The sequence below is a fragment of the Lactuca saligna genome, chromosome 4 (genome assembly GCF_052625555.1).
Source record: "Lactuca saligna cultivar CGN05327 chromosome 4, ASM5262555v1, whole genome shotgun sequence".
Lineage (NCBI taxonomy): Eukaryota > Viridiplantae > Streptophyta > Magnoliopsida > Asterales > Asteraceae > Lactuca > Lactuca saligna.
Window position 1 is genome coordinate 162,629,050 of NC_136420.1, and position 22,766 is coordinate 162,651,815.

Below are 22,766 nucleotides of genomic sequence, written 5' to 3' on the forward strand. Positions count from 1 at the left end.
GAAAGGAGAACTCAATTATCACTGGTCCTTAGTCTACTAGTAACCTTAATTATTCCATTTTCAGGGTATAGAAGGCAGCTGGAAGGCCGTTAAGCTGACATGAGCAAAGATCTAAGGGATTGGAGAGCGGATTCATGTCGGTAATCATGTGGTTCGTTATCGGGACCCTGTTTAGCATTCCATTTTGATTTCACTATGTGTTTACTTTCTGATTTAGGTGTTAAAACCTTTTACTTTATGTATATGATTTAATGAATCTTTGAGTTTTTGGCTTAATTGCTATTTGGATTGTTTATTCTTATTTAATTTATTTTTTCAAGTTTGATTGAAGATCCATATGTGTTAAAGACTGTTGTTTTGTTTCCTACTACTGAATTAATATTGTTTAGATGACCATCTGGTTGTGTTAATTTGAATCATAGTTGTCCAGTGACCACTGGTGATTATGACTAGAGTTTTGACCAAAACCTAGGGTTAAGGAATAAAGTAATGAACTTTAATATGCATGAATGAGTAGAATGACCATTCTCTTCAAGATTTAACTCCTATGACAATTAGGATGAAGTAAGATCAAATCTTACTTCATATGAACTGAATACCGATTTGCATGATTTTTTGTTTACCTGATCAATGTATTAATAGTTATGTTGAAATCAAATGATTACTATTCGTGACCATGACACTAGTCATATTACGAAACAACGAATAATGATTAAATATCCATTATATGAGTAGTTAGCCATTAATTTGAGATGTAATTTATTTAAACCAAAGTTTCTAAACAAATTTGTCAACCAGGAAGTATATCAATATCTGATGTTAAGTGGTATTTAAAGTAATTAATAAACACTTCTTTATTGCCTAGTGTGCTTAGTGCAACCTATAATTAAAAATTATAAATTAATTCACCACCAACTCCTTTGTGTTCGACACCAATTCTTACCATAACGATTAGGTTCACTGCCTAGTGTGTGTGTGTTAGTCCGACTGTGATAAGTTCAGTTTTATAAATTTAAAACTTGAGAAATTAATATATATATATATATATATATATATATATATATATATATATATATATCACATCAAGTTTTTGGTTTGGTTTATTTTATTTTTCGTTATTTGTTTTTCATTTTCATTTTTTTAGTTTTAATTTATTTTTAATTTTGATGATAACGTGTCAATTGTCTGAGGGTTTTGCTGTTGTTTAATTGCAGCATTTAAATATTCAAAGGTCCCAAATTGGAATTAGATGAAAAAAAAGAAATTAAAATGGGCAATATATATATATATATATATATATATATATATATATATATATATATATATATATATATATATATATATATATATATATATATATATATATGATTAAATATGAATGGTATATATCGTGTGAATGTATGACAAGTTTTGGACCGTTATATTAGATTTGTATATGACTAAGATTTGATTGTGTACAATAGTTACAATGGAACACAACACATATAAACATTTCTTTTAAACAAAATAAACGTAAAAATAGTAATTATAAGGGCATAAATGACATTTTCATAAAGTCCCAATATGGAAGTTGAAAGAATGAAGGAGAACACATTTATCTTAAATCAAAACCAATATTTAGTTATCAAAATGAACTTTAATTGTTTGGATATCAAGAAATAATTCTATATGAATCATATTGAAGAATCGAAGAATTCTCTCAATAAAAAGAGATGAATATGAGTTTATTCTTTAATAATAAGGGTTAATTTATGAGTTTTTTTAAAAATATTTTTAAAGAATATAGGCATATATATATATATATATATATATATATATATATATATATATATATATATATATATATATATATATATTATACAGTAACATATCATTCTTTCAAAAAAAATGTATTGCAATATAATCATGAATATATATTAAAACAATAAGAACCATTCTTATAACATAAAAAACAATTTTTATAACATAAAAAAATAATGTATACAACATTTTGAAGAATATACATATCCATCTATACTATATTCCTTAAAAAGATGTTTGTAATATATAATACATTCTTTATATAATATACAATATTCTTGAAGTTTAAAAAAAAAATATGATATATATACTACATTCTTTCAGAATATAAAAAAGTTTATGATATATACTAAATTCTTTAAGAATTTGTTTGTCAAAAGAAAAAACTAAAATACAAAAACCCTACATTTTTCTCCATTGTTCATCAGGTTTCGTCATCTCTAATCATCTCCAAACAACCAACACTACCTACATTTTTATTTCCCATGAGGTGCTTAAAAGAACCATCTTTAAGTATGACTTTCATCATCTTCAAGAGAATAACACCCAATAGTATGTATATAAAACTCAGATTACTTAAGTGAAATACAATAGCATTTAATATTCTATAAGAATGTTTTGCTAAAAACTGACAACTACCAAAAAACAAAATTATCATTACATTATTGGTTATTCACGAAGGCAGATGAATACATATTACATTTCATTTTCATATTCTTTAAGAATACAAGCAAAATTAAATAAAGTGAATGAATTCTTGTAAAATAGGTATTATATACAAAGTTCTACAACTACAGGAAAATGATAAACATACATTGTTCTTCAAGAATGTGTAATTCAAATTGTAAACTTCCAAAAACGTAGCAAATTCTTTATTCTCATATGATGATTCTTCAAGACTGGCTAGTTTATACTTGAAAAAAAAAAGATGAAAAGTCATTTCTCAAACTTGAAAAAAACTAACTAAATTGAATACCCTTATATACTAATTTCCAGTTGTAAAAAAATAATTATAAAATAATGGAAGATGATTAAGTTTGTATTTTTTTTATAAAAACATTATTGTTCCTGTAGATTAATAAAGAATAAAAAATAAGTAGAGTTCTAACTGTGAGAAAAAAAATCATATTCTTTAATAATTTTTTTATGTGTTGCATAATTTTCTGAAGTTTAACAAGCTAACTTGCTTTTCTAATATGATATAGGGTTAAAATAGTCAAACTTGAGAGGCAGCTAAGTAGTAAATGTATCATTATTTTATTAAGGTTTTTGTTCGAGCATTCTTGAACAATTCATAATTGATTAAAAAATGCAAGGGCGTAAAAAATGTCATTCTTGTCATGTAGAGCATAAAAACAAGATAAATAGAATAATTAAAATTATTCATACAAGTTTAAGCAATGAATAGTATTTACTGTTAACAAGTCTCCGATTTGTATTTTGTTACAACTTTTAGAGAGAAAAAATCCAACTACTTTTCCCCTCTTTCATCGTGTGGCAAGTTTCTTCAAACTATAGATAGTGTCACAAAAACAAATAATTGGGTAAAGAAGTTACAAAGAAAAATAAAGGAAATCACTGAAATGATGAACTAAAAAAAAGCGAATTGCATGGAGAAAACGTTACCTCCCGATTTGAACCAAGAGCAAGGGCTCAAGTCTTCTATTCATTTGAAATTCTTTTGTGAAGAAAAGACGTGAAGATTAGATGAAGATATGTTATTGAAAGTATCTTAACTTTTTCCATATTTAGCGATTATATATTTTAGGTGTTTTGATAAATTTGATTTTTTAAACTGATTTTACCATTAAATATAATTATTAAAATTACAAAATTAACCCTATATTTTGATTGGTCCACAAGTGGTCATACATTCACACAATAATTAGTATTTATATATGAACCTAACTCTCTCTCTCTCTCTCTCTATATATATATATATATATATATATATATATATATATATATATATATATATATATATATATATATATATATATATATAGTATATCATTAAATTACGCCCAGTGTAAATGCTAGTACACCTTGTTTACAAGACAGAGGATTGCGATGAAGAGTTCTCGGCATAGGGAGTACACCAGCGTACGTGTGGACTACGCACCATGTAACTAAGCCAAACTGATTACACCTCGCGTACGTTGGAGGTACGCCCAGTGTACTTCATCGACCAGGTTAAAGTGTTCTCCATTATTTCTTTCTTCTTTGACATAAATTTCTTCACTCGCTGTATCGGTTTGCACATTACAAAAACCTTTCGATTTTTCTTCTTTCTTTGCTGAATTCTACAAAAATGTATGATTCTCGTTAACCCTTTTGCTTTAATTTGCGATTTAATTTCATAATCATGCTGCATTGTGCCTAAATAGAAATCTAGGGTTCATACCAATTTCGATTTGGGGTCAAATTTTCATGCATTTGTGCTAGATAATACTTGAATGGAATGATTTAGACCCTAAGAACTGCACATTTGAACTGATTTCGGCCTAGAACACATCAAATAACCAACTGACTAGAGCCTTAGGATGTACGCCCATCGTATGTTGGGCGTACAACCCGCATACGAAGATCGCCCAATGTATTATATTTTCTTTTTAATTCTGTTTAGTGTTGTGTTTTTGGTTGTGGTTTTGTTTTGTGATTAGTTTTTGCAGATTATGGCTGGTAGAAATCACATGCGAAACAAACCCGAGCAAATAACCAATCACCAATTTTTGCAATTCCCACAAAGCTTGAATGATAAAACTCACGACAAATATTTGAACAAGCTTAGTTTACTGCTCAAAAAGAAATTGATGCCACAACTTCATTCGATTGGGGATTGGCATCCCAAAATGGACTTGATGCACTTATCAGAATTTTTTTTCAATACACCTTCTTGGACGCGAGTGGTGTGTCTTTGTTTGTATGTAGAGGTTGGGCCAAATTTTTCAGGATAAAGGAACCTATTTATTTTGAATTTTTGTTGGAGTTCTATTTTACAGTTTCCTATGATCCTAGGGGGACACCTGATCTAACATCCCCTCTTGCAAGTGTCACAATATTGTCTGCTTTGGGCTCCCAGAACGAAAACTTCCAGGGGGTCACCCATCCCTGAATTGCTCCTGCCGATGCACGTTTAGCTGCAGAGTTCTTATGGGATCTGCTGCCCTTACGACTTTAAAACACATTATGACAGGGAATTTATCCACACCCCTTATAAGGTGATCCTTAGTTCTCATTCCCAATCGATGTGGGATCTTCATGCCCTATTATAGGTTTCGACGTCCGCGTCGAACACATCGACTCGTGCCCCAGCTATGATATCATTTGTAGCATCCCCCTCTAGCACGTATCACAATATTGTTCGCTTTAGGCTCCCGATACGATAACTTGCCAGGGGTTCACCTATCCCCGAATTGCTCTCGCCCGGGCACGCTTAACTGCAAAGTTTCTTATGGGATCTGCTGCCTTCATGACTTGTAAAACTCGTTATGTTAGGGATGGTATCCACACCCCTTATAAGGAATCAAGGCGGCCATGTTAGCTACACCTGATCCCACATCAACTGGGAAGGATAACTACGCATCAACTTATAAGGGGTGTGGACACCTTCCCTGTCACAATGTGTTTTAAAGCCATGAGGGCAGCAGATCCCATAAGAACTCTGCATTTAAGCATGCCCGAGCGAGAGCAATTCATAGATGGGTGACCCCTGGGAAGCTTTCATGTCGGGAGTCTAAAGTAGACATTATTGTGATACGTGCGGGAGAGGATGTTAGAAATGGTATCAGAGTTGGGGCACGGGTCGATGTGTTCAATAGGGATGTTGAACCCTATAATGGGGGGGGGGGGGGGGTGAAGGTGGGTTAGACCTAATCCCGCATCGGTTGGGAAGCAGAACTAAGCATTCCTTATAAGGGGTGTGGATACCATCCCTAACACAACGCATTTTAAAAGCCATGAGGCAGCATATCCCATAAGAACTCTACAATTAAGCATACCCCGGTGAGAGTAATTCAGGGATGGGTGACCCCATGAGAAGTTTTCATGCCGGGAGCCGAAAATGGATAATATTGTGATACTTGGAAGAGGGGGATGGTACACCTGATGGCACAAAAACCTTTTCCTTTTTAATTGGTGGGGTGAGTAGGGAGTGCAGTGCGATTAGAATGCAAATTTATATTGTGGATGAGAAGAGGAGTGACCACTTCCCGACATTAGTTCCTGATTGTGTTATAGGATGACCTATTGAGTACAGCGAAAATATATTTTGGGCTGAGATTATTAGGAGAGTATACATACCATCCACTGCTTGAGGGAAGATGATTCAGTCTACGACTTATAGATTGTTACATCACCTGATTTTTGTCTCTCATGCATCATAAGAATAGTGAGACAGTGCTTTCTACGGATTTGTTCTTCCTTTGGACCCTTGTTACACCACAGAGGCACCTGAACCTCCTAATTACTTTAGCTACTTACATGGGGAGGAGGGCCAGGGAGCTTCGAGAGGATAACCCAATTTGTGGTGGACACTTCATCACGTATTTCACTCGATCATATCAGTTATTGATGAGAGATACTACGAGATCAATGGTGTTTTACGATACGAGGGCGATGAGTTTATAGTTGTTGGAGTCGATGAGAGTACTTGAGCATGGAAAGGATGGCATTTTAGAAATACTATTAGATGACATAGCTAACGAGGAGGGTGTAGTTGAGCCAGAGCCTGAGAGACAAAGAAATGTAGACCTGCTCCACGTGGAGTTCAACAGGGACAACAAAAGGAGATTGATCTTAGTTACTCATCTCAGGGAATATATGTCCTTTCTCTGCATGTGGATGACCGGTTTGATTATATCGAGACAAGACAATAATTGTTTGAGGGGGCATTGGCTGGATTCTTTACTTCATAAGGGTATCATCATCCAATTCCATTTCCTCCACCATATGGACATATGGGTGATGGAACAGGCACATCTGGGGTGCAACAGCATGATGACGAGGATGATGATTGACCGAGTTATCCTTTTTATTTTTATTTTATTTTTATTTTTATTTTATTTTTCTTTTATTAGACTTAGTCTTAGTCTTAGTTCTATTTTTATTTTGGTGTGTTTTTATTTGCTTAAATTAGGATGTTTTATTTTTGGTTTATGTAATTTTGTTTTTCATGTTGATGATCTTTGATTTTTGTAGATTTTTACAAAATTTTTGCCCTTAGAAAGCTGGCAGTAAGTTCAACTATTAGGACGACAGTTGTTTTATGAGAGTTTGAAGTTTATAATTGAGTCCCATGATTTTTAATAGGTGTGGGATGCACATCGATATTTGGAGGGATTATTATTTAGAAGAGTGGCATTTCTAACTATACATTGATTCCTATGGTATGGAAGAGTTGTTCCTACACCATGGAGTTATATTTTGACACGAAACAGAAGTATCATCCTGGTTGCCACGACATGGTTGACACTTTCCTATGTCATTGGGGACTTTTTCATCGCGATAGGATGCTGTCATTCTAGAGAACATAACGTGGCCACCACTTACCATGTCGTGGCCATGCTATTAGTCACGATATGGATTTTTCCTCACTCAATGACAAGGCGTGGTTGGCACTTTCCCACTTCGTGTCACTATACATTGCATTAGTTTGTAATCCTTTGTAGCACATTTCAGAAGTCGGTGTTCTTGATTTTATTTTTGGCACATTATAAAGCAACAGTTCCAGTTTTCAATCTTCCAACAAATTTTTGGAGAAACTTTTAGCAACCCAATTCGATCACGCCACTACTACTCCAAGGGAGTCTGTTCCGTTTTCTCTCTTTTTACTGTTTATGTGCTTAATTAGTTTTATGCACATAATAAGGACATTGTATGAAATAAGTGTGAGGTAAAGGGTCAGAAAATGAATTTAAATTGGGAAATTAAGAATTACTAGATCAAGAATATTTTAAAATTTTATAAACTTGAAAAAATAGTTTAGTATAGGAAAATCTAGTGATAATTAAAAATTTTGCTAATATTATATGGGATGATGCGATGAGAACCCAAAAGTTTACCCGAACCAATACATGTTATAATGTATTTGTGGCTTCCCATTCTTAGTGAAAAGTAATGAGATATGAAATATAATTTGGTAGTTTATATGACATAATATGTTTTGCAGCCTGTACATGAAATCTATCCTGGAGAGCTTATGTAGTTATTACATTTATAGTAATACCTCTAACCAATAAAGGTTAAAGTTAAGCTCCCTTGCTTAAGTGTGTAAAATTTGAGAGAAAAAAGTGAGTTATATTAAAAAAAAAGAGAGAGAGAGAGAAATTACCAAAAAGTTATAAGACTTTTGGAGGTGTCAAAGTATGAGATCCAAAGATGAAAATTTTTGAAGAATAAAAAAAGTTGAAGATACCAAAAATCAAACAAAAAGGTGGTGAATTCAAAGAAATAAAAAAGAAAATATCCAAGAAGTAAAGAATTCGAAGAGCTCCATTGCGGTATCAAAATTGTAAATTATCTAGTTTAAGTATGCTTGGGTAGCTTAACCAAAAATACCATAAGGTTAAGAAAGATTTATGTGGACGGATTTAGAGGGATACAAAAATGAGTGTTGTATAAACTAAGGGCCGAGTGTTCATAAGGATTGTGAGTATTTAGGAATGAGAAGTTTTTAGGAGTTATAGACACAAATACATGCATTGCGGTCTTAGGACAATGGTTGGGTTTAAAATAGATTGATTTATGTGATATTGGTAAATTAAAAGTCAGTTTGCTTGGGGGCAAGCAAAGGTTAAGTTTTGTGTTTTTTGTTATGTATATACACACACACACACACACACACACACACACACATATATATATATATATATATATATATATATATATATATATATATATATACTCACATCTTAGTATATTAGCCTCAATTATTGCTATTTATAACTAAAAGGTACTTATAACGTTTATATTTTTGTTTTACAGATATAATTGTTGCTAGAGCGGAAAAAAATAAATGGAGCAGAAATTAGACTTAGAAAACAAAAAGAGAAAAAGGTGTTGAAGGCAACCCACTACGCCCAACGTATATGGATTTACGCCAAGCAAAATGTGGAGACGAGGACTATGCCTAACGTAGATGTTGGGCCAATGTCCGTAATCAGATCGAGATGACTTCTTTAGAACTCCTTGCGTACACTGACTTACACCAAGCATACATAAGTCGGTCCAAATCTTATAAAAAACGATATTCGGCCAACCAGAAAGGAGAAAACGATTACCATTGGTCCTTAGTCAACAAGTAACCTCTATTTTTACGTTTTGAGGGTCTAGAAGGCGGGCAGTGTGACATCCCCAAATTCACGGTCATTTTAAAAATTTTATTTATGCTTATTTTAAAATCAAAGTACCCATTTTAAAGAATAATATTGCGGAATTTGTTCCTAGAAAAAACATGATAATAATATTATCAAAACATTTCCGAAGAAATCTATTTTAACTATATTAAAACATTGAGATGTTATCGTCAATACAGAAACATAAGCATCAACATACCTTACATTCATTTATACTAATGATTTACATTTCCTTTGATCTCTCAGTGTAATGTGTCTTTGTATTGATAACTATGATACAAATAAATTGAGTGGGTCATGTTGGAAAACCTAGTGAGTACATAGGGTGTTCAACCCAAAATAATATAATTATTATGTTTAATCATCAAACATTTAACCTAACTTCCGATCTCCATTATCTTCTTTATTCTTAAGGATCTACCCTAACAATCATCTATTAGCCATTCATTTATTCCTAAGGATTGTCCTAAGGAATAGACACAAAGTCTATCGTTATCAAGGTTTATCCAACAGACACTAAGTCCATAGATGCCAATTTTATCTATTAGGCATAGCTTCCAATATTATGCTTTAGGTGCAGCTGCTAGGATGTTTTTTAGAGTACATCTGGTGAACACATCGTTCACGACACCTACAGGTTGTAAGCCTGCTAGTGTTCCACTGAACTATCTAGAATAGTCTGTGGTTGTCATCTATAATCCACTAGATGATTGGATTATCGTTAAGGTAAATTCTTTTCATCATCTTCCACCTCTCATCATCTATATCATCTTTCATCTCCCACCATCCAGCCCATCTTTCATCTATCCATCTTTACCCAATATATTTATAGGTATAAAAATACGTATACAGTTTAAATCACGTAAAACATGTATAAATTGTTCATCTTGCATAGATATCATGAACACAGATAATAAGCACATATAGCATGTATTAATATTAAATACTTCATAGCTATGTGTAAGATGAAAGTGGCTATGCACTCAATTGTTAAAGTGACAATTTCAAACTCGGGCACCGCTTTGCTTCTTACAATTTTATTTTCCTTTAACGAAACCTAGTATCATTATCATTCGATTTTAGTGTAATATTTATTACGACTTATTATTAGTCTAGATTTATCATTAACTCAAGGACTATGAGCGATATTGTTTTTCTTGTACTATTATTACATTAAAAAAAGGTCCCAAAATTTTCATTTTAGTAATATATAAAATAGTATCTTCCACCATCATCCAAACATTTAAATAAAAACCAATGTATCAATTGTCATAAAATCAGAGTAAAACATCATAAGCAAAATTCCAATGGTGTGTGCGATGCAGTCATCCTGGGCTCTTCTCTTTACAACAAGAAGTACCTGAAACATAAACTAAAACCCGTAAGCACGAAGCTTCGTGAGTTCCCCCAAAATAGCATATATCAAACATACGATTAGCATATAGTGGGCCCTGCCCGACATCGGACCCCGTCCGGCATCAGACCCCGTCTGGCATCGGGCCCCGCCCAGCGTCAAGCTGAGCTCGGTAAACGAGCCCCACCTAACATACAATAACATATATCAAATGAATGCATACACATGCAATAATTACATAGATACATAACATACAAATATTCATCAAGCCCTGCCCGGAAAACATACAAACAAAAGCACATGCAAGGGTCACAAAGATAACTTGCATACTAACAACATAATGCAATCATGGGCCGACATTGGTGTCTTCAACTCGCTAAACACGGTAAGGAAACTCACCTCGAAAAGCTGATCAAAACGAATGATCCCTGACTGCTAGTCCTACGGCTCCCCAAGCTATCAATTACCATTAAAATCAGATTAAGATTTGGGATCTACCTTATAACCAAAATCCCTACTTAGGGTAAAAAGGCTATTTTACCCCTAACTTTACGTGGTCCGAGAAAGAAACCCTAAATCACAATCCAACAGCCCAAAAGTTAAACAATCCAACATATGGCCCAATTCCAATTAGGCCCAATCCCTTCTCATGGGCCATAGCCCAAGGACCATTAATGTTTCACTAGCCTAAAAGGTCCAAGTCTAGATGGTCCACCATGGCCCAAGTCACCAATCCATGAAAGTGACCCAAACCGAGGCCCAAGAGTGTGAAGCCCAATCCAGTGGGTATGTGGGGGCGTACTCATTTCTACGCTAAGCGTACATGATGCATGGCTCCAACCACACATATGAGGCTCAAACCATAGATTTGAGGCTCCAACAAGCACTTAAACCCTTAAGATCTGAGGCTCTAACCACATATCTGAGTCCAATGGAGGGTCTTAACCCATAAAGTCAACCACTTGGTGGCTTGCATGACCCCAAATGAACCCAAACTTGGAATATGACAACGTACTCCCTTAAAGATGACCAATACCCATGCATGGGTTCTTCAATAGCTCCATGATAGCAACTTTATGATGTAAGGACTCAAATAAAACCCAAGAGTGGAAATTCTAAGCATAATAAATGACCTTGATCAATAAAGCTTCATCAATGGGACCAAAAAGTTCCAAAAACTCATATACAAGAAATCTAAGCACTTAGAAGAAAAGTTCTAAACTTTATACCTCAAATAAGTGCTAAATGATGATGAGGTTTTAGATCTTCAAGCTCAAGCGTCACTAACTCTCTTTCACCAACTTCCTCTTCTTCATCCCAACGCTCCAAGCTACAAAAAATGAATTCCACAAGGTCAAGAACACACAAGGATGATAAGGGTTGGATTTTAGGGTTTCTGAGCTAAGTAGGCTCGGGAATGGGACATAATGAAATATTTATATGGCTTGAACCCTAAAAATTAGGGTTTTGAGTCAACACACGTAGGCTCCATGTATCACTTAGGGTAAGTATAACTCACTTACAAGGGGGTTTAGCTAGGATTCGGGCTCTGCGGGGGCAGAACTGCTCAACCGAAAGCTCTTCTTCTCACAGTCTTCTAGTGCTCCGGGACTTGCCTCTAGTACTTGGTAAGTTCTAGGGAATGGGAGAGACTAAGAAGAGTATTTGACAGAGAAACAATAAGAAAGGTGTGAGTTTTTTAAAGTGATGTTCGCATCTATTTATAGTTGGATCTTCAGAGTAAGCGAGTTTTTTAAAGTGATGCTCCGGGACTCACCTCCATGTATCACTTAGTATGTTGCGTGTACGTGCATGGCTTCACGTTTCCTTAATCCTACTACACCCCACGTACACCAAGCTTACGCCCAACATACTACTTCAGCAAGCCCAAACACGCAGAGGTCCAACCTCTAAGCCCAAACAACTTCATGGCCTGAAACAAACAAATGCAATATTAAATAAATTAGCAATACCTTGGAATCACAAATGTTACAATTATATAAGTGCTATAAAATAGTTTTAAACTACTATGTACTGAAAAGGGCCAAACATGAAGCACCGGAGAGTCGGACCAATTTGGCATTAAAGCTGTTATGAAATCCAACAACCCTATGCGACCCTTCAAACCAGATTCCTCGTACGGCGAACAGTTAAAAGGTATTATAACAACACTTTGTATAATTTATAATACTTAGCACATATATATAGTTTATAGATTCATAATAATGATAATGAACTTAAACATAAGTTATACTTAAAATTAGGGTAAGTATAACTGACTTACAAGGGGGTTTAGCTAGGATTCGGGCTCTGCGGGGGCAGAACTACTCAACCGAAAGCTCTTCTTCTCACAGTCTTCTGGTGCTCCGGGACTCGCCTCTAGTACTTGGTAAGTTCTAGGGAATGGGAGAGACTAAGAAGAGTATTTGACAGAGAAACAATAAGAAAGGTGTGAGTTTTTTAAAGTGATGTTCACATCTATTTATAGTTGGATCTTCGGAGTAAGCGAGGCATAAGTCCGGAGTATGATGACGTTACTTGGTTTGTTGGGTGTACAAGGCCCTACGCTGCGCGTATGAGGGGCAGGTGTCGACAACCGATGCGAATCCATGGAGAGAAAGGAATGGTCAAGATTTAGCCACGTGTTAGCCTCACATCATAATTAATTAACTTCTAATTCCGTAACTTTCGCATACACGCTCCATTTTTGATGTTCTTTATATCTAAGCATAGGTAGCGACGTGATCTACAACTTTCATTTAGACTCCGTCGGCTAATTTTGAATTTATTTTTATAGTTATATTTTAACAAGCTTAGATAGATAAAGTCCATTAAAAATTCATAACTTTGTCATCTGACGTCCGTTTTCATTTGTCTTTATATCGTTGAGTTCCTATTAACGAGTTCTTCCATTCTCGCTTAGATTGTGTCGGCTAAAAATCGATCGATCTAAAATTCGATTTTCGGGTTGTGAACTGCTACCTAAATCTTAGAAAAATCACAACTTTCTCATATGAAGTCATGTTCTTTTTATGTACATTCTCAGTTTAATGTATACTACGAATTTTTTTTAGATCCATGAGGCTAAAAAGTAATTTATCAAAAATTCACTTTTATGTTACGTGGTGTCGTTCCGGTTTTGCCATAAAACATCGACGAGTCATAACTTCTTCGTTATAACTCGGATTTCAACGTTCTTTATATGTACGGAACCATTGTTCCATATAGTATAACTTGGTTATTTATGCTAAATAATATTCTATAAAGAAGTCGTTTATTGATGTTTATTGCCTTTAAATTGACTAGCTCGAATATACACTTGTTACAATTATCTCCCGCTTAGGATGATTACGTCCCGGAATCATCAACAAAAAGGTCTTGTATAATGACTGCACCCATTATCTTTTCATCCTAGGTAATAACCGTAGCTCTTATGTTCTTTCAAATGAGCATCTAACTCTTGGACTTCTTGAGTGTTGGCAGTGCTCAATCTTGCACCACCTTTTTATCCTATGGTGGTCTTTCAATCGTAGCCTTCGAGTTACAAAGTCGATCCTTATTGGATACTCCTAATCCTTCTTAAACAAACGTAAGATAAGTTCTTTACTTTGAGTATCGTAACTGGTCGATGGGTTATGTTCTAATGACATCTCATCGTATGATGTAGTGCTTAAACTCAGGTCTTTTAGAGTCAAATTCCAGAATGAAATATGCCTTCCCTCATGTTCTAATTTGATATAATCACATTCTATCATGTAGCACTTCTTGCTAAAATCTTCTTACTATAACAACGATTGTGATACTTCTATTGATCGTTTTGATTATCTTTCACTTCAATCTCCTGGCTTAAGTCGGATGTTATATCAAACTTAGTTCTCTGAACCAGATACATACTTATCTTATCCAGATTTGATTTGATATGACCACCAGGTTCGGAATAACAATCATCTTCTTAGTCGTTACCGAAACGATGGTAACGACAAACATCAACAAAACATAATCAATTACTAGCATCTTGGTAACCTTGTGACTTTCCCTAATCCAAGTGTGAGTCCTATGCTTCTGGTAGTATAGGCCTCCACTACCTTTCACACCTACTTATACTCGTCCCAAGAATTGCCTCGAAGTCCCTAAGTTCTTATTTCCTAAAATCACAAACGATTTAACACATACGAATGTGTCCAAATAATCATAAAAATTTCCCTAGATTGTACATGGATTTCTTGCATGTGTATATTCAATCATCAATTCTGCTTCAACTCGGTTGGTGGTGGAAATGATAGACGATGAAATAACTTCATGGATTATACCAAAAATTATTGCTTTTTGCCAATCGAAAGTGTACTTCTCCTATATTAAACGTATTATTTATTAGACGCATTCTAAATGCAAGATACATCTCTTACGATATCTTCTCACAAGTATCACTCACTATCATCAGTTTTCTTATTTCCTATATTTGCTCGGTGTGGTAGGACTCCTTCTCATGATGTTCCATACACCGTAATATTTGTTCAAGGCGAGAAATTTAAGATAGAGAAGGTTTAGACGCATAATCCTCCTTATTACTTCGAAAAGTTACATGCCAGTTCTAATATCGTAGTTAAACGTTTAGAAATCCAAACACATAACATTTCCAAATCCATTTGGCAATAGACCATGCATCCGATTAAATAATAGCATCATAAAACATATAATGCTTTTTATAGCATAAATCATTTAGCACATCAAAGTAATTCAGTCATCTTCGCTAAATAAGCTAATCCTTCTGTCTATTCAAGCATACTTCCCAAATATAGAAGACACTCATCTCACAATCATCACTTTACATTCTAAGTTTAAGTCTAGAAATTTCCTAAAATTCCTAGTTGACTTAAACTAATGCTCTGATACCAACGGTGACTTCCCCAAATTTACGGTCATTTTAAAAAATTTATTTATGCTTATTTTATAAATCAGAGCATCCATTTTAAAGAATAATATTTCAGAATTTGTCCCCAGAAAAACATGATAATAATATTATTAAAGCATTTCCAAAGAAATGTATTTTGATTATATTAAAACATTGGCATGTCATCATCACTATAGAAACATAAGCATAAAACATACATTACATTCATCTATACTAATGATTTACATCTCCTTTAATCTCTCAGTGTAATGTGTCTTCATATCGATACCTCTGATATAAATAAATTGAGTGGATCAGGTTGGGAAACCTGGTAAGTACATAGGGTCTTCAACCTACAGTAATATAATTATTATGTTTAATCATCAAACAATTAACTCAACATCCCATCCCTATTATCTTCTTTATTCTTAAGAATCTACCCTAAGAATCATCTATTCAACATTCATTCATTCCTAAGGATTGTACTAAGGAATAGGCACAAAGTCCATCGCTATCAGGGTTTATCCAACAAGCACTAAGTTCATAGCTGCCAATGTTATCTATTAGGCACAACTACCAATATTATGCTTTGGGTGCATCTGCTAGAATTTTTTTAGAGTACATCTGGAGAACACATGATTCAAAACACCTACAGGTTGCGACCCTGCTAGCGTTCCACCGGACTGTCTAGAATAGTACGTGGTCGTCATATATACTCTCGTGGATGATTGGATCATCGTTAAGGTCAAGGCTTCTCATCATCTTCCACCTCTCATCATCTATATCATCTTACATCTCTCATCATTCATCTACCCATGTTTACCCAATATATTTATAGATATAACAATACATATACAATTTAAATCACGTAAAACATGTATAAATTGTTCATTTATCATAGATATCAGGAACATAGATAATAAACACATATAGCATCTATTAATATAGAATACTTCATATCTGTGTGTCAGGTGAAATTATCTATGCACCTAGTTGTTAAAGTGATGATTCCAAACTCGGGCAACGCTTCGCTTCTAACAATTTTATTTTACTTTGATGAAACCAAGTATCGTTATCACTAGATTTTTGTCTAATATTTATTGCAACTAATTATTAGTCTAGATTTATCATTAACTCAAGGTCTACGCACAATAATGTTTTTCTTATATTATATAAATGTTAAATAAATTTTATAAACTACTATGTACAGACAGGGGCAGACATGAAGCACCGGAGGGCAGGACCATTTTGGCATTTAAGCTGTTTTGAAATTCAACAACCCTGTGGGGCACTTCAAACCAAATTTCCGATGCCGCTAGCAGTTAAAAGGTATTATACTAACACTTTGTATAATTTTATAATACTTAGCATACATATATTGTATATTGGTTCATAATGACGATAATGAACTTAAACATAAGTTTATGCTTAAAGTATAGTAAGCTTAACTTACTTATAAGGGGGTTTAGCAATGAGCCGTGCTCTACGGGGAAGAACTTCTGAGCCGAAAGCTCTTCTTCTCAGAGCCTTCCGGGGCTCTAGGATTAGCCTCTAATACTTTGAAAGTTCTAGGAATGGGAGTGACTAAGAAGAGTATTTTAGAGAGAAAGAATGGGAAATGTGTGAGTTTTTTGGGTGATCCTCGCATCTATTTATAGGTTGGATCCTCGGAGTATGTGGGGTGTAACTTTGGAAAACGTTGGGCATACGAGGCTCTACGTTGCGCTTACGAGGGGCAGGTGTCGACATCTGATGTGAAGCTGTGGAAAGAAAGGAATGGTTAGAATTGAGCCTCTTGTCAGCCTGATATCATAACTGATTAACTTCTAAATTCCATAGCTTCACATACCAGCTCCGTTTTTGACATTATTTATATCCATGCATATGTAGCGACGTGATCTACATCTTTCATTTAGACTCCATCAGCTAGTTTTGACTTTATTTTTAAAATTATATTTTAATAGACTTAGGCACATAAAGTCTGTTAAAATTTCATAACTTTGTCATCTACGTTCGTTTTTGTCTATCTTTATATCATTGAGTTCCTATTAACAAGATCTTCAATTCTTGTTTAGATTGTGTCGGCTAAAAATCGATCCATCTAAAATGCAATTTCCGGACTGTGCACTATTATGCTAAATCTTTGAAAAATCATAACTTCCTCATACGAAGGCATATTTGAACGTTCTTCTTATGTATGTTCTGAGTTTAACATATACTTCGAATTTTGTTTAAATCCCTGAGGCTAAAAAGCAATTTATCAAAAATTCACCTTTTACATTACACGGTGCGATACCTGTTTAGCCGTAAAACTTCGATGGGTCATAACTTCTTCGTTATAACTTGAATTTCAACGTTCTTTATATGTACGGAACCCTTGTGACATATACTATAACTTGGTTAAGATTATTTAATATAAATAATCTTCTATGAAAAAGTCATTTTTTGATGCTTCTTACCTCTAAATTGACTAGCACGAATCTATGGGCATTACAGCTGGTAGGCCGTTAAGCTGATAGGAGCGAAGATCTAACGGATTGGAGAGAGGATTCATGTTGTTAATCATGTGGTTTGTTAGCTTGACCATGTTTAGTATGCCATTGTGATTCAACTATGTGTTTACTTTTTGATTTAGGTGTTAAAACCTTTTGCTTTGTGTTTATGTTGAATGAATCTTTGAGATTTTGGTTTAATTGCTATTTGGATTGTTTATTCTTATTTAATTTATTTTTTCATGTTTGATTGAAGATCCATATGTTTTAAAGATTGTTGTTATGTTTCCTATTGCTGAATTAATAGAGTTCAGATGACCATCTAGCTATGTTAATTTGAATCATACTTGTCCAGTGATCATTGATGATTATGACTAGAGTTTTGAATAAAATTTAGGGTTAGCGAATAAAGTAATGAACTTTAATGTGCGTGAATGAGTAGAATCACCATTATCTGCATGATTTAACTCCTATGACCATTAGGGTTAAATAAGATTAAATGTTGCTTAATACAAACTGAATACTAATTTACATGATTGTTTGTTCACCTGATCAATGAATTAATACTTATATTGAAAACAAAGGATTAGTAGTTGTGACCATGACACTAGTCATATTATGAATCGATGAACAATGAAGAAATATTCATTATATCAGTAGTGAGCCATTAATTTGAGATGTAATTTATTTAAACCAATTTTACAAAAGAAATTTTTTATTTGATATTAAGTGGTATTTAAAGTATTTAATAAAACAATTCCTTATTGTTAAGTGTGTTTAGTGTAACCTATAACGAAAACTCCAAATTAATTCACCACCGCTCCCCTTGTTTTCGACACCTGTTCTTACCATAGCTATACTATTACAGGATTAGGTCCACCGCCTAGTGTGTGTGTATATATATATATATATATATATATATATATATATATATATATATATATATATATATATATATATATATATATATATCACATCAATATTTAAATGTATATATAAAGTTCATAATCTATCCATGGGCTATTTATTATTTTATTGTGTTTATTTGTTAAGTGATTGTAGTATTTATGTATTTATATGGTATGTACTAATTAAATAGATTGTTTTGATCTTCTATATGTTTATAAGTAATTTATTAGTATTAGACTAGCTTATTTTTATAAAAATGTAAAGAGATAGAAAATGATGGTCATTTTGAAGATCAAACATCATATTCCAACGTTTTTATGTGTTCCCGAACACTTTATGAAGTTTTCAAGAACTTACTACAAGGTATTGTTTAAGCAAGTTGGAGCATGAGGACCACTATAGAATATTTTTCCCGTTATGTCTCTTACGAATTGACGCAAATTTTTTGTGATGACTCACAAATTGTCACCAATTTATGGATTTGCTTATGCACACATTTTATACTTGTGATGCTTGTTTTTATGTTGATTTTACATGTTTAAAAAATAGGATTTTAAAGGCTAAGTAGTATTTTGAATACAAAAATGATTGTATGGACTTTGTTTTAATTAAATTTGTCTTTTAAACATACGATCAATGTTTTAAAAATCGGTTTTTTAATTGAACCGGTAGGGGACGTTTTCCGGTTTAACCGGTTCAACCGGATGGTCAAACCGGTTCTATATTTTTATATGTTTTAATTATCCTGTATACATTGATTACAAAACTTATCATCTTTTTAGTATTACAAACATAAATAGAATGCAACATATAAAAACGATTATTATAGAAGTCAAAATCAAACAAATAAGCCCAAAACAAACACAAAAAATCCAAGAATGCCCGATCCATTCCGGTTCAATTCAGCCAGTTGAACCGGTGTTTACCAAAACCGGCCGGTTAATTCTTGTGAGGAAATCATTATAAAACCGGTCCAAATTGAACCGCCCTCACCTCTGGTTCCCGGTTCGACCGGCCGGTTCGAACGAGTTTTTAAAACACTGCATACGATGCATAAAGTCGATTTAAAATAAAAATATGTTTTTCTTTTAAAATACTACAAAGGAAAATTTTGACGATTAAAATTTATGAGTTTAAAATTAAGATTTTAGAGACTTATTCAAACTCTAAACCTTAAATAATAAAATGAAGTTTTATTAATATGGATAGAAATGGTTTTTTTTTGCACTCAAACGTCAAAACTTAGTGTAAGATATTAATTTTAAATTTTTGACGCATCGAACATATAAAATTGGATTTAATAAAAAAACCTTGCAATAAAATGTGATTTTTAAAAAGGGTACCATTATTTTTTGCTTGCATTCAATAACTATGATATGTTTTCAAGTCTAAAGTTATAATAATAAAGACCACTTTCATAACGCAAGTCTATAATGTCTAATTTGAAACCACTTGCACTACACTTATATTTATTTGTGGGATAAATGTGACAACCCGATATCTCAACTACATGTAAACGAACTAAAAAATCAAATAATGTAACCACGTTAGTTGTAATAAAATTTACTTCGAAAATAAAATATCCAAAAATTACTAATTAAATTACCTATTATGTTAGATGTCATTAAACCGTGATCGTACGCACAAAGAACGCCCAAATCCGACTTCGTATAAGAAAGTTAGGAATTTTTCAAGTTCGGCTTAACGGCAAACGGCTAAAAACTCGAATCAGAGATCGAGCGATTTTTGACCGGAATGACCTAAACGAGAATCGAAGGTCTCAACAATGGTATTTCAGCGGTTAAAAGTCTGGTAAAAACCGACGTCAGATAAAGAAGTTATGAATTTCTAAATAAATCTTCTTACCGCGACCTTTTAAAAATAAATAATAAAAATAATTTCGGAATTTTCCAACGGGATCTAAATGAAAGTTGTAGAGTATGGTCTCATCTTCGCGTGGATATAAAGAATGTCGAAAACGGAGTTCGTATGAAGAAGATATGAATTTTTGAAGTTTGCTAAATAATTAATATATAAATTAAATTCAAAAATCGGTATTATCCGAACGGTAAGTCACCGGGTCTGTCCGAGTTATGCGCCGCGTACAGGCGTATGCCCCGCGTACTCGAGGCCTTGGCCTCGGTTCGTCCACGTCGCCCCTATGCGAGCCTACCCATCCCGTCCCATCCGAAGCCGAGGCAGTCGAGGACTCGGTCACGCATGATGCACGAGTACGCTCCACGTACCGAGGCCTCTCAGCCCCCTATAAAAGGGATGTGAGGGTTCCGGGAAAAACACACCATTTCTTTCATTTCTCTTACGTTCTTGCCTCGTTTTCCGTGCCCGTGCTACTCCGAAGCCCCGATCACTTTGCTCGAGTCCCGAAGGTCGTTTGTGCCCCCGAGATTCCCGAGAATCCCGAGGAAATCCACTTTCTCAAGCCGAAATTCTGTCCGGTTTTCATCCCGCAACCTCCGATCTTACAAGTGAGTTCATACCCCTATAATTCACACTTTTAAATGTTTTATGAGTACTTTTACATGCTTTTAGGGGGGCGGGGATAGAAGTAAAACACTCGATTATTATCGTGTGTTATATAAACTTTCACTTTATGCGTTTTATCAAAGGAATCATATGTGATTTGAAACTATTAAAGGGAAACTTTCATATGCAAATTATTCCACGACAACATTTTATCTTTTGAAATGAGAATCGATTTATGTATTTATATAAATCAGATACTTGTTTATACAACATTTCTGTGTGTCGGTTTTGGCACTACAAAAACTACTATTTTCATAACAAGTGAACATTTTCACTAAGGGTTTATTATACAAACGAAACACACTTTTAGGAAACTATAATAGGTATAGTTTTACGAGAATACTACGAACTTTTACATACATGGAAATACTATTTCAAGAAGCTACTTTCATATACAATAACGAACGAACGTTTTCACACGTAAATCTGTTTTATACTAAGTTTTGTGAGACATTAACTTCACGTACGTTGAGTACACATTTCAAGTCCTGTATTATATACCAGAATCCCTTGGAGGCGGAGCATGATGTTTGTGTATAGATGTATACGGGCTTGACAACCCGCGCCCTGACTGTTAGCTACAGTCCACCATTTGGGTTGACAAATGTCAGAACATTCCAATGCCTGAAGAACGTTGTGTATAGGCATTCCTTGTCAATAGTATGGTTATAAAACTCACATAGAGTATTAAAAACACAATGATTTACGGGGTTTTTCAGACGTATTGGAAATTTTATACGTACATACATTTACTAGAAACAAACATTGGTCTTGAAAGAAGGCTACATTTATACTAGTAGAAAATATAGGATTTTCTAGGAAGAAGCAAACAAGGAACAAAAACATTTCATTTCATACAAACATTGTCATTAAATACTTATGAAACTCACCAGCTTAAATGCTGATCTACTCTTTCAAAACTACTTGTATGTCGCAGGGATTCAGTAATTACAGGTAACAAACAGATTTTGGAGAAGGGACGCTGCGGCGCTAGTTTAATTTCATATTTTGACATCATATTGTAATTGGTTTTGAACATGTACTCTTTTAAACAATGTAAACTTTCAATTATATATATGATGGTTGTATTGCTTTCTTTACTATGTATTCATTTGTTACGTTACCACATGAAGTCATCCGCCCCTGAATGTTTCCGCCGTTCCGGTTTGGGGGTGTGACAATAAATGATACATAACCACTTGTTTTACCGTTTGATGGTCGAGGTAGTTTAATAATTTCTAGTGGGATAAAGAAAACCTAAATGCAATTAATGTGCCGTGTCGACATGTTCTTCAAATTGGATGACTTGATCCGAAATATTTTGTGACAAATGTAACTCAAGCAAACGATGCCTGGGACGTGCATGAGACCAAGCATGTCAATTAATAAAAGTTGTTAGCGATCGTATACCGCATATTAGA